This window comes from Toxorhynchites rutilus, chromosome 2 (assembly GCF_029784135.1).
Source record: "Toxorhynchites rutilus septentrionalis strain SRP chromosome 2, ASM2978413v1, whole genome shotgun sequence".
NCBI lineage: Eukaryota > Metazoa > Arthropoda > Insecta > Diptera > Culicidae > Toxorhynchites > Toxorhynchites rutilus.
This window is the reverse complement of record NC_073745.1, coordinates 117,435,546-117,453,926: the sequence shown is the minus strand read 5'-3', so window position 1 is coordinate 117,453,926 and position 18,381 is coordinate 117,435,546. Positions and strand designations below refer to the sequence as shown.

At 39.1% G+C, this 18,381-nt stretch overlaps 1 protein-coding gene and 1 non-coding gene across 10 annotated transcripts in view; both read left to right on the top strand.

Annotated features, from left to right (window-relative positions):
- The window catches only part of LOC129769292 (kinesin-like protein unc-104), a 202,933-nt gene that overhangs the window by 85,250 nt on the left and 99,302 nt on the right, over positions 1 to 18,381 (top strand). The window lies entirely within an intron of this gene.
- LOC129772034 (U4 spliceosomal RNA) lies at positions 4,090 to 4,230 on the top strand. Its single transcript, XR_008742545.1, has one exon. It is a non-coding gene; the product is annotated as a U4 spliceosomal RNA (small nuclear RNA).

Genomic DNA, 18,381 nt, shown 5'->3' with positions numbered 1-18,381 from the left:
AGGCGTGTATACTTGCGCTCGGTGTAATGACGATGCATACGAGCCCATTTGCACAGTGCCGTTAGCTGAATTGACGGTTCAACCCGTTACCGAATCGGAAAACGAATAACGCATCTATACCTCGCACGATTTGTGAGTTTGATTGAAAATTTCAAAAATGTACATCGCTGCTACACTAGGTGTAGGTCACTTTCGAGGGTTTCCGAGTAATCGAATACATTATCATGATGCTACTAACACTCCTCTCATAGCCCGAAAAAAAGTTCGCTGACTAGTGCGAAACTGTAGTAGATGTGATGATTTATTTTGTACAATTGGAATATTGCATATCTCTGGTATGTGGGGTAAAGGGTCTTTCAGATTAAATGCTCGAGCAACAAATTTTAATAACTTCTACAAAAGTGAACCGATTTTTATTAAAAAAAAAGACGAAAACAAAGCTTATTTTAAGACATTTTCGATGTGACCACCCCTTTTTTCGTTAACGCGTTTTAAACGGTGAACAAAATCCTTCATGCACAACTCTAACATTACGACTCCGATGCTGTTGAAAATCCGAGTTATTTCTTCTTTGTAGCTTATTAACATAGCAACGGTCCTTCACGTACCCCCTGAGGAAGTAATCGACGACGAGAAATGTTCTTACCATAAGAGAACAAAGTTTCATTAAGGCTTCGGTTGTTCGAGAAATACGATTTCATTAAAAATACACGTTCTTGTAAATTGTACATCTTGACACTAAAAACCATCTGATCAGACTGAACGAGTAGCCGAATGTTATCTTCCCGAAGTGGGGAATGCAGTGTTACCATCGACGGAGCGAAAAAAAAAGTTATAAGGAGCTATTCGTTTTTTTTGCGTGAGCGTTTAAACTGAAAGACCCTGTATATAAACATTATGTCGCGTTATGTATTATGTTATGTGAAAAATCACAAAACAAATTTATGGGACAGTTTAAGTTTTTGCAATGTAGGAGAAGTGCGGTTAATACTGACAATGGATGTAAAATGGACATGCGGTTGATTTGAATAGCTACATTTTAAATTCCGTATTAATGTGGAGGAGTACACCTCGTCTTCTATGATATTGGAATCACTCTATAGTATTGACGACCTGCTAGATGTGGAGAGAGTGGGCAAAAACAAAACATTGAAATTGATTCTGCGTGCGGATTTAAAGCCTTCTCTAAACGAAAATTCACCGTTCAGATTTTCTGTTACTGTTCTGCGAGAGGTGCTGGCATAATATAATTTTTATATTATTACACTGAGAACGATGATTTTGGGAGCGATGGAAATGTAATTCTGCAAAGAGATACTGGAAAACTACTTGGATATTCAATAAGTTCAGTGTTTCAGTGTCACTCTAGCCAGCGAGCCAGAGAGTTACTTTATAAATTTTATTCTTTTGCCTCTTTTGTGAACTGTATATATATTCTACACATATATATTATATTCAAATTCGGCTCTCTTCTGAGTAAACGCTGTACCAGTGCGGGTGTATAGTTATATATTTTTGAACGAAACATCGAAGAATTGTAAAATAAAAAGCCTTTCCTAAAAGAAAATTCAACCAATTCTCAATTAACCGTTCGGATTTTCTGTTATTGTTCAGCGAAAGGTGCTGGCAAAATATAATTTGTGGATTATTTCACTGAGAACGATCATTTTGGGAGCGACGGAGATGTAATTTTGCTAAGAGAAAACTACTTGGATATTCAATAAGTTCAGTGTCACTCTAGTCAGCGAGCCAGAGAGTTAATTTATAATTTTTATTCTTTTGCCGCTTTCGTGAAATGTTTGCGCCGTAAGGTTTTTATTTACTATGACTCTACATCCCATTGAGATTAGATCAGATTCACTACTCTTCTCCAATAAACCTGGTCCATGGCTGCAGTTCTCCAACTCCCGGCTGCACCGATTCTTGCCAAGTCCTGCTCCACCTGGTCCAACCACCTCGCTCGCTGGGCTCCTCTCCTGCTTGTTCCTACCGGATTCGATGCGAACACCATCTTTGCAGGGCTGCTGTCCGGAAATCTTGCAACATGACCTGCCCATCGCACTCGTCCAACCTTGGCGACTTTCTGGATGCTGGGTTCGCCGTAGAGTTGCGCCAGTACGTGGTTCATTCTCCTTCTCCATACTCCGTTTTCCTGTACACCACCGTATATTGTTCTGAGCACTCGGCGTTCGAAAACTCCGAGCGCCTGTGAGTCCTCTTCAAGCATCGTCCATGCTTCGTGCCCATAGAGAACAACCGATCGAATTAGGGATTTGTACATGGTACACTTCGAACGGGGTCGGAGCTTGTTGGACCTCAAGGATTTGCGGAGCCCATAGTAGGCACGACTTCCATTGACAATGCCCATGTGTTCTTCCGATTATGTCCACGTCGTCGGCGAAGCAGATAAACTGACTAGACTTGTTGAAAATCGTGCCCGGCATTTTGAAGCCCGCTCTCCGCATAACACCTTCCAGCGCCACGTTGAAGAGCAGACAGGAGAGTCCATCGCCTTGTCGAAGTCCCCTGTGAGTCTAAAATGATTCCGACAGCTCACCTGAGATCCGCACACTGCACCGCACACCGTTCATCGTTGCCTGAATCAGTCTTGTCAGCTTTCGGGGAAAGCCGTGTTCGTCCATGATCCTCCATAGCTGTCTTCGGTCGATTGTATCATATGCGGCCTTGAAGTCGACGAAGATGTGGTATGTAGGGACCTGATACTCGAGGCACTTTTGGAGGATCTGCCGCAATGTAAAAATCTGGTCCGTCGTCGAGCAACCGGGCATGAATCCGGCCTGATAACTTCCCATAAATGTACTTACTTTTGGCGATAGACGGCGGAAGAGGAACTGAGACAAAATTTTGAAGGCACCATTCAGGATTGTGATGGCACGATAGTTCCCACAATCCAACTTGTCGCCTTTTTTATAGATGGGGCTGACTATCAATCGGTGCATACACTCTACAAGTTTTCTCGGACCTCCCTTGAAGAGCTCCGTTACGAGGCCATCCTTACCAGCTGCTTTGTGGTTCTTGAGCTGATTAATGACCTCCTTAACTTTACCCATCGTCGGGGGTGGTACGTCGTCGTTGTTCATTGCACCGGTGTAGTCCTCCTCAACGCTGTCTTGGTCTCCTGTCTACGCGCTGTTCAGGTGTTCATCATAGTGCTGCCTCCACCTTTCGATCACCTCGCGTTCGTTCGTCAAGATGCCTCCTTCCTTGTTTCTGCACACTAAACGCCCGCGGCACAAAGCCTTTGTGCGAGGCGTTTAGTTTCTTGAAAAACTTCCGCGATTCTCGAGAACGATAAAGCAGCTCCATCTCCTCACACTCTTTTTATTCCAGGCGTGCGCCGTAAGGTGCAAGAACTCAATTTACTTACATTACATCTGCACTAAAATATGAACAATAAGCAACATAATCACCTATGTTGTCTTACGCTCACCTATTATTGTCTTCTGCATAAAACGTCGTCATCACGAAAAAAAAATTTTGGCCGAAAATCGACCTTCACTCATGTTTTATCTCATGATCCCCCGCGATAAACATTGCTATGAATTCGTGATGATTCGTTACAAAGTGTATAATTTTCATGCTATTTAAGAAGCAAATTAAAAGTTTCAGTGCGCTAGAAATGTTTTCTTTCGGTGACATTGTAATCTGATTATGAGAGTTTGAATTCCACATTTCAATTCAATTTAATCACATTAATTACTTGATTCAAGATTGTGCGTACGTCAAATGTCTTGTGGTCAGAGAAAAAACGTCATGTTCTACATGCGATAAAACCGAAAAACGTAATCCTGGGCGGCTGTAATTGTGAATAGAATTTAGGATTCTGATACTGTAACAGCAAATCTCCCGCATATTGAGATCCGGTAATTTTGATGATAAAAATGCATCATAGTTTGGGCGGACAATTGTCTTGATTTATTTTTTTATTTTTTCCAAACTAATACTAGTGCTGTTCGTAAATAATGTCTTTTTTGGTTGAACGAAATGTTCAATAACGTATGCTGCAGAAATGATCACGGTATTGTTTTGGGTGCGCTAAAGTAATTATTTCGTACAAAAGCATAATATAGCTTTGCGCAGTGGCGATATCGTAACCAATGAGGTTTTACCGAGGTGCGATTATTGCTAGTTGAAAAAAAAAAGCATAATATAAAGACAACGAGAAGACAACATAATCGTTTTATTATTAATTATCATGTTTCAAAAAATCTTGATCCAGTCCACCTTTTTGTTCCATAATCTCTCAAGTAAACATTGTTTTAGAATAACAATTTCTTATTCCCAGTGACGACAGACTTGCATGATTTTCTAGGCGTTTGAGAAGCAAATAACCGATGCCAATAGCTAAAGGAGTAGATGAATTCGTTTGCAACCTTTATGTCGAGTTTTAGAAGAAATTGTGATTTACGTGGTCGGTTCTTGCATTTATCTGTGATCTCGCGAATCGGTTGTTGGTGGTTTATGTTTCACAGAGCATATATTTTTAAGGAGGCTCCGTAACCTCACCTCACAATGTTAACACTGACTTCCTGTCAATACACCGATAGGCAAAATCATGTGCCAACGTCATCATTCTTTGAGTGTCTTTCATTTATTTGGTTCAAATTGAAGTGAACACATTGCAGTCTCTTTTTATATTTTATTATTTATATTGTTTTCATGTTTTGAGTACTGAACAATACAGTTTCACTTAAAAAATCAATTTGTATTGGAGAAAAGAGTGACAAAATAGTTCCCACTTCATTTTGACCCCAGAAAAAATAAGTTAAAGTCCAAAAGAAGTACAAGTAAGGTAATTTCATAGTTAATGTGTCCTCTTTTGGCCTTCAGTACATCACGAACCACCAATTTTCGGATACAGAAGGGAATTGCTTTTAGAATCACTGTGTTCTCCTTTTTTTAAACTAAATACTCTATTAACTCTAAACTAATCATCTGTTCATCGGTTCAGTACTTCAAATGTTATGATTTTTTAAATTAAACCATTTTTGGGAAAAAAATGATTTTTTGGACCACCCTAAAATCGAAATGGTTACCATAAGAAAAAAATTAGAAAATCCGACAAGGAACCAAACTTCCAATTTTGACGAAAGTCTGAGAACAACTATATCGGTTTGGCGAAATAAAAGAATTCTGAGCCCTTGGGAGCTCCCATGTCTTCTACTTTGTGATGTAATTGATTTACGCTCGCACGTGGCAAGGATAGAATGTACTTATGTGCCGCTGATGTACTTTTCCGGATACGCTTTAAAACATTTGACAGCCAAGTATGGAAAAGTTCATTCGCTCATTTCTCCACACCTAATTATAAATCACTCTTGTATCTGCTTGGAATAATCATGGCGAAAAGAATGCAGCAAGCAACCGTGAGACTGCACGATGAATCATTTCAGACTCCCCGACCATCTTCATTCGGGACTGATAGTGAACATAACAAAACAAAGAGTGGAAAACAACATTCAATGAATGAATACTAGGGTGCCAATGAATGTATGAGAAAAAATAGACCCTAAAATTTCAAAAAGTTACTCTATACAAAATGTTCACCACCTCGAAAAAACACCCTATGCCGAATTTCAGCTCAATCGGACTGAAGAGAGAGTGGCGCAAAGCGGTCAAAATTTGAGTTTTTTGAAAATCGAAAAAGGGGGGGGGGGTGGTAAGGGTAATCGGGGTTTTTGAAAAAAAATTTTGATGCCAAATGTCTTAAAATTGCATGAAACGTCGAGATCTAGTGTCATCTCAAAAATTTTTTTTTGTCAAAAATCGGCCTTCTAGGACTTTTTCTCGGAATACGAAACGAAAAGTATGGTTTTGGGTGCCAATAAAAAAAGTTATCTCGATTTTTCATTCGGAACTTGCTACATGCTACATGACACTAGATCTCGACGTTTCATGCAATTTCAAGACATTTTTTTTTTCGAAAACCCCGATTTCCTTTACTCCCTTTACTCCTTGGATGATTTTCCAATTTTTAAAAACTTTGACCGCTTTGCGCCACTCTCCCTTAAGTCCGATTGAGCTGAAATTCGGCATATGGTGTTTTTTCGAGGTGGTGGACATTTGTATGAGGTAACTTTTCGAAATTAGAGATGACCATTTTCATTGGCACCTTAATGAATACTCCTTTGGAAGGATCGCATGAAACAAAATAACGAGTTAGTCAAAATAGACTGAATCTGCATGTATGTATGATTTTATTTCTCCTTGTTCTATTTTCCTTGACAGCATTCAAGTGCACATGAATCCTCCTCCTGCTCACCAACAACTTGCGTTAATATGTTCTTTTGCGTTAGCTTAGATCGTTTAATACTAGAAACAAAAAAATGTCATTGCAATAGTGCACAGGAAACAACTCGATTTTAACTATCTACCTATATTTTACTGCCGCGATCGAGGCTCAATGATTATTATTTGAGTGAAAAACGAATGATTTTACAGAGACACTCGCTGGCTCAAGGAAAAGTTTTCAATTTGATTCTATCACCACCTAACGTCATTCCGAGAGGCAAATGAGGGATTGCAAAATTCTCTGAGAATAGATGAGCGTAATCGAGACAGTATTTTTCAGTTCAAATCGAGAATGAACTTTGCGAAGATGATAGGTGAATGTTTTCTGTCTCAAATAAAGTGAGGCATAAACGGAGAATAGAAGGGTGAGTTTTATCGGTGAATGAGTGTTGTTGAACGAATTTCGATGCGATTTTGCCCATACCTGATGACAGCCAGGGCCTTGCAAATCAATCTCATTGACAAATGGTCGCGTCAACTGTATTTTATGTTGAACCTGTGAGCGGATACGAAATAAGACATTTTGACGATGATAATGAATATGGTCCAGTTTGAATGGTCAATGCACGCTTCTGATTACCACATTAACTTCACTAAACTCCATAGATTAAAATGTACCAATTGAAAATGGGTAAAGTGAAAGATATATGCATTTCTTAGCTTCGAAAATGATAAGTCTTGATGGTAGCAGCAGAGTTTAGTGTAAGTTTTACGTATTTAGATTTCGCTAATCAATATCGAATAAGCCTTTTCATATCCATCGAAGTACTGAAATTTGCTCCATCGTATATACCATACGATCTCTGTACAAAATCATATATCATCCATTTTTATTACTTTCAATTATCGTAAATAATTTTGAAGTAGGTCGACATTGTCGAGTGGAGTTTATTTTGTAATTAAGTTATCTAAAAAATAGGTTTCAATGGGGAACAAGGAAAGAAAGCTGCAAAATGTATGATGATGTTCTTCACTGCTACTGCGCTATAGCCGGCATTGAACCGTCGAACCAGTTGAAACATGCAGTATTTTGAGTTCTCGGACGTCAGCCGATCCTAAACAGGAATACCCCCGTGTGCGATTCAGCCCACGTTTGATTCATAAATTGACAACACTTGTACCACCCAACGTAAGTTCGGACGGGACGGGACGTCTCCCCACCAACAGTTTATGCAAACTCTCTCAATTTTGTTGGCGGAGAGCCATTCGAATATTCGGTGTATCGATTTTTCCGATACGAAAATCTCTCTTCTGTGTACGCGTACCATACGCGAGTGTGCAAGCGAGCAAGGTAGCACAACAGCATGGAAATGCAGCTGGTTTTTATGTTCTCTCATTCATGTATCCTCACTCTCTTTCTCGCGCTGAAGTGGGCCGCCATGCAGACCACCCAAGAGTGCCAACGACGAGGATGTGGATGAGTCATCCGTTCGGCCGTTTTCCACTTGTACTGCGCCACACTTTTGCTTGGTCGAATAGAACATGTTTGCAGCTGATTTTTTCTTCCCATAAATCAATAAATTCGATGATGGCGAGAAATTACGAAGGCAGTAACGGGTTTATGTGGAACATAATATTTTGATTTAGACAATATCCTTTGTCAGATACCTTACTTATTGTTCTAGCTTGTTGATGCATGGCTTTCCATGTGTTCTTGGAAGGTGCTTGTAAAGTTCATTCACCCTTGTGAGGAGGAAAGGCACTGACAGCTTGTGGAATTAGTTTTAAAGCTTTCCCGACATGACTGATGGGTGCTGTATGATAAGGATAATTATAAAAAGGGTTGTTTAACCAGACCTTTTCGGCTTGAATTTCTACAAGGCATAAAAGTTTTTTTTTTATCCAAAATATATATTTTTATTAAGGCTCATATGGCCGGGAGTTCAATATTTTAATTTTTGCTTACAATTATGTTAGTAATATGTAACCGATTACTCGCGGTTGGCTCGAGGTCAGTATTACAAGTGTTCTCATAATTGGGATGTTGCAGTCTTCAATGCTCTGTACGTGTGCCCGACACGGGATACTTTCTATTGGGGTGCAGCTGACCGTTAATCAGCAACGCCCCCCTAGTCTGCACCCCATATCTAGCGTGGTGCGTCTTTCTCGACTCGAAGAATCCAGGATAGAATGAAAGTTATTCATATTTTACTTATGCAAACATTTGGTTGTGAAATTTATACTTCAAGGTCAAAGTTTGTAAAGAGAGGATCCATCATGATGATAACAGACTCATTTGGTATGCCTTAGAGCGTAAACCCATCATTTGTTGACATAAGAAGGGCTGGGGTAAGAGTTTATCTCTCCAATTTTGTTTGTTCATAAACGTAGTAATATCGTGATTATTGTCGATCGAATATTTTGTTGTTTGTTGTTCGATTCGAATAATCGCATAAATATAATCCATTAACAAATCAATCCCCAGATTCTTCATTGATAAACAATATATTTTTAACTATTCAAATATTTTATTCAATACAATCGATCATACATCGAAAACACATCGAAAAAAAATCCTTCATTGCATCACGTAAATCCTGTTTCAGTTAGAATTTGATCGCATAAAGTAGGACATTTCTCAGCATAGAAATAACGTACAAAATAGGGAAGGATGTCATTTTGTAGGTATTTAATGATCTCTAAGGAAAAAAAACATGAAAATTATTCGTCAGCTGTTCGGTTAAATTTTAGAACTTTTCGTGTGATACCCATTATTTTCTGCACAGTACTGCTGGTGACCGTATTTGCTATTTTGTTCCATTACTTTTCCATTTGAGCTGGTTTTTTATGGTTCTGTCACATTTCTTCAGTTTGCCTATGCGAACTACCAAACATTCTCGATGGGACGAAAATCTGAACATCTGATAGTTTAGTTTATAGAAATCGATCTTGTTCTCCTTATACCACTCGACGACAGCTCGGCTGTAATGGCAGCTTGCCATGTCATGCCAGAACATTACCGGACCTTTGTGAGATCGAATGAACGGCTAACTTTTGGATGTGTCCGTCAATCTTGTAAAATTTTCACTACTACTACCAAAAACTTTTAAACAATCGATTGCAGAAACGAAGTCATGTCTAAGTTAGAATCGAATTGATTCGTGTATCACGTACACTCTGTCCAACTTCTATAAGACCTTTGCTGCTTTGTGTCATTGTGAACAAAACAATGCTTCAATTTATATTCTAGTGTGTAGGTATTGGTGACTACCATACACTGCATGATGTTCATATGTGTGTGTGCAAGCGCTGAGCGTAAACGAATGCTTTCGTATTTTCAACTGTCAAGTTTCTATAAGACCAGTTACATTTTCTGTTGTTTTAGTTGTTTTGATCAATCAAATCTGGAAAACGCTGAAAATAAAAGTCCTCACGGAGAGAGAAGAGAGACAAATCGATGCATTTCACAAAGAAATGCGGAAAGTTTCTGAATACATGGAAAAAATCATTCGTCTTCCCGGTCTTTAAGAAGGGCTGCAAAAAGGAGGTTAGAAATTACAGAGGCATTGCCTGCCTATGCGCTATCTCGAAGCTATTCGAGATAATTATTCTGGACTTCATATCTCATGTCTGCAACAACAACATCGCTGAAGAACAACATGGATTCATGTCTAAAAGATCAACCTCCACAAATCTCGTTCTGTACACTTACATCGTACATCGTCCGCTCTTTAGAATCAAGAAAACAAATTGATGCGGTGTACACTGATTTCTCGGTAGCGTTTGACATAATCAACCATGACATCGCAGTAGCAGTAGTTTTCCTCTGTCATTTTTGATCTGTCCATGCGACAAAAAATCTATGGAATCCCAGATCACCTACGCTCCGATTCTATTTCGCCGATATTTTCGGCAGAATATGGGAAAGTTGGATCTGATAAAATGTTCTTTACTGACGGTTCATTCATAAACGGGTCCACTGGCTTCGGCATCTTCAATGAAAATTACAGTGCCTCTTTCAAACTCAAAGATCCTTGTTCCGTGTATGTCGCTGAACTGGGTGCGATATATTACGTATTAGGGATCATTGAAACATTGCCCATCGACCACTATTTTATTTTTTCAGACAGTCTCAGCTCAATAGAGGCAATCCGCTCAATGAAAGTTGATAAACGCTCATCTTATTTCCTAACAAGAATAAGACAAGAATAAGAAATTGAGTGTTTTGGTCGAAAAATTATTCAAGATTACCTTAGCATGGGTTCCCTCTCATTGCTCGATTCCGGGGAATGAGAAAGCGGACTCGCTAGCTAAGGTGGGCGCTTTAGAAGGCACACTTTTTGAAAGGCAAATTGCTTATAACGAATTTTTTCACATTCCTCGTCAGCACACGCTCGTAAGTTGGCAGCGCATGTAGAGTGGTGATGAGTTCGGTCGTTGGTTACACACGATTATCCCTAAGGTCTCGACGAGTGCATGGTTCAAGGGATTGAATGTAGGTCGTGATTTCATTCGCGTGATATCTCGGCTTATGTCCAATCACTACAACCTAAACGCGCATCTCTATCGCATTGGGCTCGCAGCAAACAATCTTTGTGATTGTGGCGATGGCTACCACGACATCGAGCATGTTGTCTGGTCGTGTATTCGGTTCCATGCTGCTCGCTCTCAGCTCTCTAGAGCACTGAGAGCACAAGGCAGACAATCGGATATCCCCGTCCGGGATATCTTAGGTAGCCGGGATCCTGATCTTCTGCTTCATCTATACCTGTTCCTCAGAAACGCCGATGTCAACGTTTAATGATGTTTCCTTCGTTGCGTCCCCGTTTCATATCCCTCCTATCCGATCGATAAACTTTTACTTAGTCGCGGCAATACATACACACACTCTTTACAGATGCGCGGGCCGAAGGTTGTGCAGTCCACTGATCATTCAACAAGAGCCAAAGGTTGTACCGCTCATGACAACTCTACACGAGCTGATGATTGCGCCGGCTAGTGACCATTCTATCCTGGATTCCTCGAGTCGAGAAGACGCACCACGCTAGATATGGGGTACATACTAGGGGGGCGTTGCTGATTAATGGTCAGCTGCATCCCAATAGGAAGTATCCCGTGTCGGGCACACGTACAGAGCATTGGAGACAGCAACATCCCAATTACGAGAACACTTGTAATACTAACCTCGAGCCGACCGCGAGTAATCGGTTACATATTACTAACATAGTTGTAAGACAAAAATTGTCAAAATCTTGGACTCCCGGCCCCGTCAGGCTAACGCCACATGTGCCTTAATAAAATATATATTTTGGGAAAAAAAATCGCAGTAGCTAATCTTCATCGTCTTGGATTCCTACTCTCCTACCTCACTGACCGTGTAGTGTCAGTTAAAATAGGTGAAACAATATCTACTCCTTTCCGATTAACATCTGGTGTTCCCCAGGGCAGTCACCTTGGTCCTTACCTGTTTTTGTTGTATCTCAACGATGTCAACTTTAGTTTGAAGTGTCTCAAACTCTCGTATGCAGATGACTTCAAATTGTTCCTTCCAGTGAACTGCATCGGAGATGCTGAGATTCTACAAGAGCAACTCAATATCTTCCCGAATGGTGCGCAACCAACAGGATGTTTTTGAATCCATCTAAGTGTTCGGTAATATCATTCTCACGCAAGCGTTCGTCGATAAGCTTCGAATATAAGCTACATGGTGTTCAATTGGATCGTGTTAGCATTATTAAAGACCTCGGCGTTATGCTGGATACGAAACTAACCTTCCGCGATCACGTATCCTACATCATCTCTAAAGCATCCAGAACACTTGGATTTATCCTCCGCGTCACAAAGCGATTTAAGGACGTGCAATGCATCAAGACTCTCTATTGTTCGTTAGTTCGCTCGATTCTAGAGTATGCTTGTGTGGTGTGGTCGCCTTACTACCAAAATAGCGTTCAGCGAATTGAGTCGATTCAGCGGAAATTCATCCGATTCGCACTACGAAATTTACCATGGAATGATCCGATAAATCTCCCTAGTTACGAGGATCGATGCAAGCTAATAGGACTCGACTCATTGGTTTCACGAAGAAACGTTACCAAGGCCCTATTTACTTCGGACCTCATCACTTCGAACATCGACTGTCCTGAGCTCCTTCAGTTAATCAATTTCAATGTTAATCGTCGTAATTTGCGTTCTTGTAATTTTCTGTACCTAAATTTTTTGGCCCTTTTCAAAAAGTAATTGAATCCTTTTTTGAATATTTCAAGTATGCACAGTTGCTTAAAAGACCCATGTGTTTACACCCACAACGTTTCGCTGCCATCTGAGATGGTACCGCCAACTCCTAAGACGAGTTGGCATGAAATTCGTCTATTACACATAAAAATCTCTTTTCATTTTATCTCCCGATGACAGCACACGAAACGAATTTATCTCCATTTGCCTCTTACAAGCTCTTTTCAGTCGACAGAGTCAATTTTGAGAAGATTGAAGTCTGAAGTCTTTATAATTCAAGATTCACTCACGCATCAACTATATATGCAAACCGGAAAATGTTCTTTTGTATGCCTGTGTGCATTGTTGCACGTCGGAATATGTTTCCCTTACATGGACTACAAAAGCGGTCCCGTTGAGCTATGATCACTGACGATCAGGGGGTCTCCTTATCAGTAACGGTTACGTGTCCGCTAATTAAGCAAACGCCCTACCGACCGTTCATTGATTGATCTACTAAAGACGAATTAATTTTGTATCATCACTGACGAATATCACGATTTTGGCAGTCAGTAACCAGAAAGCGGCGGCGACGAGAGCGTCTCCTATGGCTTTTTTTTAAAGCCGTGAGTTTAGAATAAGTTTTCTAAATTAGGCTTGAAGCTTGAAGGCTTGAGATGAATGAACTGCAACAGTTTACAGCCTCTTTAATAAAATACTCACTGACAACCAATTACGAAGCAGTAGCCATTCAGCTAGCAACCAGACGACTGCCAGGGTGTCCAAGTATCTATTAATCGAGAATTGACAAAATAAATCTGCGAAAGGATTACAAAGATCGGTGGTTTCTTTTCTCCTTATCTACACTATAGAGCATGAGTTTGGGTAGACTGTACACTTCGTAGTTCCTCTCCGCGATTGACCTGAACCAGCGAAATTGCACAAAGAACACAACGAATGACGCTTGAGAGTAGGTGGCATAGTGGCAGACTCCGAAAATATATTCATGTCAAAGTCATGAATCACATCTCTGAATATTCAACTCACTGGTTTGAATGATTGAAATTTCCCATTTGTCTGGCAGCTCTCTGAAGAAACCCCCATGAAGTCTCTCGGGAAGACCAGCTAGAAAATTACATTATTCCAACGGGGGTAACTCATGAATCAATTCCTGTAGAATACCTATTGCAATCGGATGAATAGTACCGAACATTTGTAGATTCAAACGGCTTAGAATAACTTTAAATTGAATAGTGATTGGCAAATGTTCACTGCCATGTGGGTCTTGAATGGCTTCACAATCTAATGAAAAAGTTGAAGGGTTGCGCCCGAGACATGAGCGCACAGTTGACGTAGGGTTATGTTGCGAATATCTTTGAAGTATCTTACACCGCAGTCGACCAGTTGCAGCCAGTGCGGTAAAAAATCAAACTCAATCGAGAGAATTTGCCGAAAATGACAAATATTACTATTTGTCATCAAAAAAAGCATTAGTCAATCGTTTGAAATTGTTAACATCATCTATTCTTTCGCTTTTGAATGACATGAATGAAAACAAACAATTCATTCTAACGATCTCGGTTTTTCGCAGTGAAGCAAAATTTCGGTTTATTGACTATATAGGCAAGACATGAACAAAGCAGGTGATGAGAGAATAATATGTTAATGTCACACTCTCACTGTAATGTCAGAAGTGTGAGGATGGAAAAATAAAAAAAATCACAATGCTGTTTCTCTCAAACCAGCTGTTCCTTTGTTTCTCTCTGGAAACAAACTCGAGTGTCAATTGAGTCTTGGCGCTACTTCAATTGATAGGATCTACAAAAGTATATCGCAAAGAGCAGCATGGCAAGCGGTTTGAATGATGGAGCGGTTATTCAATCGAATGAAATCGTATGAATGAAACATGCCCATTCGTCAAATCAGTTTGTTTGGTGTAGAATTTCAACTAAGTACTACTTGAAATGACACAAATACAAATACGTTGAAATGGCGAAGTTTCTCCGGAAACGTTTGTATCATTTGAGAAGAGGAGGAGCATATCTCCGTTGATCAAAAACGGAATCGAATAAAATCAATATTAGCTAATAGAAATGGCGAATGGAAAGAAGCTCACAATTTACGTTATCGGCCGTTAAATTGTATTGATTCTGTCAGCACGAATGGCGTTCTGACAGCACGAATTCGTTCTGACAGAATCGATATAGCTGCGCTAATTGACGATTACTATTACGTGATAATTCGCCGGCTAAATTGGATATTTTCTTGAACCTAAACGTCCTATCGCGATGATGTTTTCCTGAAGCGTATCCATTATCAGTGAAGCACGCCAGCAAAAAGGGAAAGACCAGTAGCAGGCAAGTCGGATACAGTAATTGTTCTTGGGGGAGAACTTTACTTCCGTGTGCGCTTTGTGGCGTAGAAATGAACAATTCCACAATCGGTACTAGTGTGTGTTTGTATGGGTAGTATATAGATGCAGTAGTTCCCTTTCCTACTCCATAAGATGACTCATCCTAGTCGTCCAGTATATTTTTGAGCTCTGGCCAAAGACGTAGCTATCTTTCGGTCTGTTTGTCGCAACACTCTCGTGCAGTCGCGACGTCGGTGTCGGTGGGGTAGTTTTGATATGTATCGAGCCTCGTCCCCTGCATACAGTACATGCTCGCAAACCTGGCGACAGCATTCCGTGGGAAGAAGACATCACAAGAAGCTTGCGACACGAAAGAGACGACTAGTGTTGGTCTGGCATGAGTCACAATGGTGGAGAAAATTTGCTCTTTTCGTTATACACGTTCGACCGCTCTCTATGAGGGGTTGTCGAGAAAAAAAACAGTATGAGAACGAATAACTGGCGAGCACTGTTTTCCTGATAGGCCATTTTCGATGTGGATATTTCGGAATGGTATGGGGTTTCCAGTTCGATCTAGGACATGATTGTACAGCACAGCTGTGAACGGCTAGATACTGACCATGTTTATGTAAATAAAGCAGCTGCTTCATACGGTGTGGATCATGGTTTGTGGGTACATAACGGATTACGTTCTACGTCAATTTTGGAATGTGCATCATAATTTAGGTTAATATACCTCTGGAGAGTACTCATTAGAAAATGGTAAGAGTATAGTTTTAGGGTTTTGATGGATCATGATGAATGCGTCAAATATTACCATATTCCTTCGATATTAATTAGTTGGTTCCGATTAAAGTCTCTCTTCAACCCAACTCAATTTCTCATTCTGATAAATGCTCGATAGGGTTCTCTATTTTAAGTTCACTTACGACTGATTCTTCGATTATCAATTATACTTTGATTTTTGTTATCTTCAATAGGTCAGAATTTACTTTGATGTTTTTATTTAGAGTTTTCTTTTTGTCACAGCTTGTCTTCGAACAAAACGAAGGTATCTGACGATTTAATAAATCTTCTTTCAAAATGATTCCTCCCAGTCGTGCTTATTTTCTGTTCATTCATTCGCTTGTCAACCTGTTATCAGCACCCCATGCAGTAATGAAGTTTGAATGAATGTTATTAACCGGACTTAATTTCATTCGGATATCAACTTGCTAAACGACCAGCGGACACGCAACCGTCTGTGGGACGCCAGCAGTGAAGTGGCGAAGGAAATTGTCGCCATGTTGATGCGTTCATTCATTCTCGATCTGCAACTAATGTGACAGGAGATTAGCACCATTACTTCACCACCCCCACAGCAAAATAGGTTGTTCGTGACGGGTGGACTTGAGCATATGGATGTAGAATTCGGGTCAGAAAATGGACTCAGTATTTAGTGGTTGATTGAGGTACATTCCGTTTTGCAAGTATCTAATAGTAGATAGTCGAGTTTTGAATTGATGATAGTTGTATAACATAGAGAAATTTTGTATGTATTTATAACATATATTTCAGCAGAGGTTTCGCAGCTTTTTATCACTAGAACTACCGACAGTTGTTATATACCTATTTATACCAAACCGGTCATTTTGACCGGTGTGATATTTAGTTATCAAAGATAAGAATTCGATTTTTTTTACAGAGAATAAAATATATTTCATTATAATATTTGAAGTACATGATAAATACATCTATTTGCATAAAATATAGTATTTTTATTTGTATTTTTCTTTAGATATACACTCGACAAAAAAGCTAGAGAAACAGAGTACAAAGTGCAAAGTGATTTTTTAAAAGCTGTAACTTCTTGAAAAATCAACCTATGAAGATGAGATGCATATCATTTTGAAGCTTAAACTTTCTTGTTTTGGAATATGTTATAAACACATTTTTATCCGGGTGTATGTAGATGTAGTGGACAAAAATATCCGGAAGGAATAAAAAATCGATTTCTTTCAGTTTTTCCAAACTTGTTGTAGACTAACACAATTTTTTGCTAACCAACTCAATAACAAATATAATTAACCTTATTAAACAGCTTTCATTTGATTGCTATAACGTTCATGTAGTACCTTTACATAAAAAGATATATTTGTTCGAATGAAATGTTACCCTTTAATCTTTGATGATAAACAATTCAATAAATAATTATCACACCGCAAACGGAGGGATAGTTTCGAAAACTCCAATAAATTTTGTATAAAGTTAATTTGTTGCTTTGACGAAAAAAATAGTATGAATTTTTTGCATCAATTTTGAAAAAGTGTCAAATTACGTTTTCCATAGTGTTTTAGAAAATCTTCTGTTATTTTGCAAATATTGCAGTAAATTTGAATGTTAGTAGATAAATTTTCAGCATAGTGTATCCCCTAAACTCCTGTGACATTTCATATTGATACCTTCAGCCTTTTTTTCTAGCCGATCGATCAAAAATTAGAGCAACACTACATCGCACACTGTACGAAACTTACAAAATGCTATGCGCATCCTCGAAATGAACGATTCCTAACTTACGTTTTCATGCATTTGTGGGTAAGACGATTGTATGGAGTGATGATACTTACACATATAGTTACGTATTCTCACACATATACACACTCCACCCTTCCAATTATTGCTTTGAAAATGCTGTTTATTTATGGAGTGCATTCAGCTTTTTGTGCAGATAGCTCCATCAGCAGAAATTTAAGCTTGTTGATGATCATTCTCATCCGACGATGACGACAGTATCAGCATTCTTCTTGGTCTATGTAAATTGTTTCTCTTTACTATTGCTCTCTGAGGAAACAAACATTTTTTCTTATGATTGATGATCTATATTTCAGATACTGATCAAAATTCAGAATTTACTTTCATAAGTAACTTGATCGATATCAGAAAAGTCTTCTCTTCAATCTGTTACGTGCTCTAAAACTCTAGATATGTTCGGGCGTCTCGGTATTTTTGGATTAAGTTCTATAACTAGATAAAAAGATATATTTATATATTTATTGTTTTTTCCCATCAATCTAATACAAATATTCAAACTTACTTACACTGCAAACTACTACAACTGTATTTTTTTTAATCAACCCAACCCTATTTCTACCATATACAACTGTCACTGTCAATGAAAAATAAAATTGCATCAAAATATATTAGGAAACTCTAGAAATTTCCCAAGTTCGGTGGTTTAAAAGCAGTAATAGTTCCGGAAATTTTGATTGGCTGGCACCGTAGTGGCAGATTGACGTTTTTTCTAAGCAATTTTGGTATTGGAAACATTCAAAATCACGACCGGTCGGAATAAATAGGTATACCACATATGTATATCAGAAAAAATGGAAGTGATAGACCAAAATAATTTATAATATTGATCAATACATGAACGTAGAAAAAGTCATAACATCATTAAAAAATATAATATTTCCTTTAATTCATTCATTCGCATCTATGGGGCTGTCCACATACCACGTTGACAACTTTAGGGGGGGTATGGGGTACGAAAATGTCCACGCTTGTCCACGGTGAGGGGGATGGGTGTA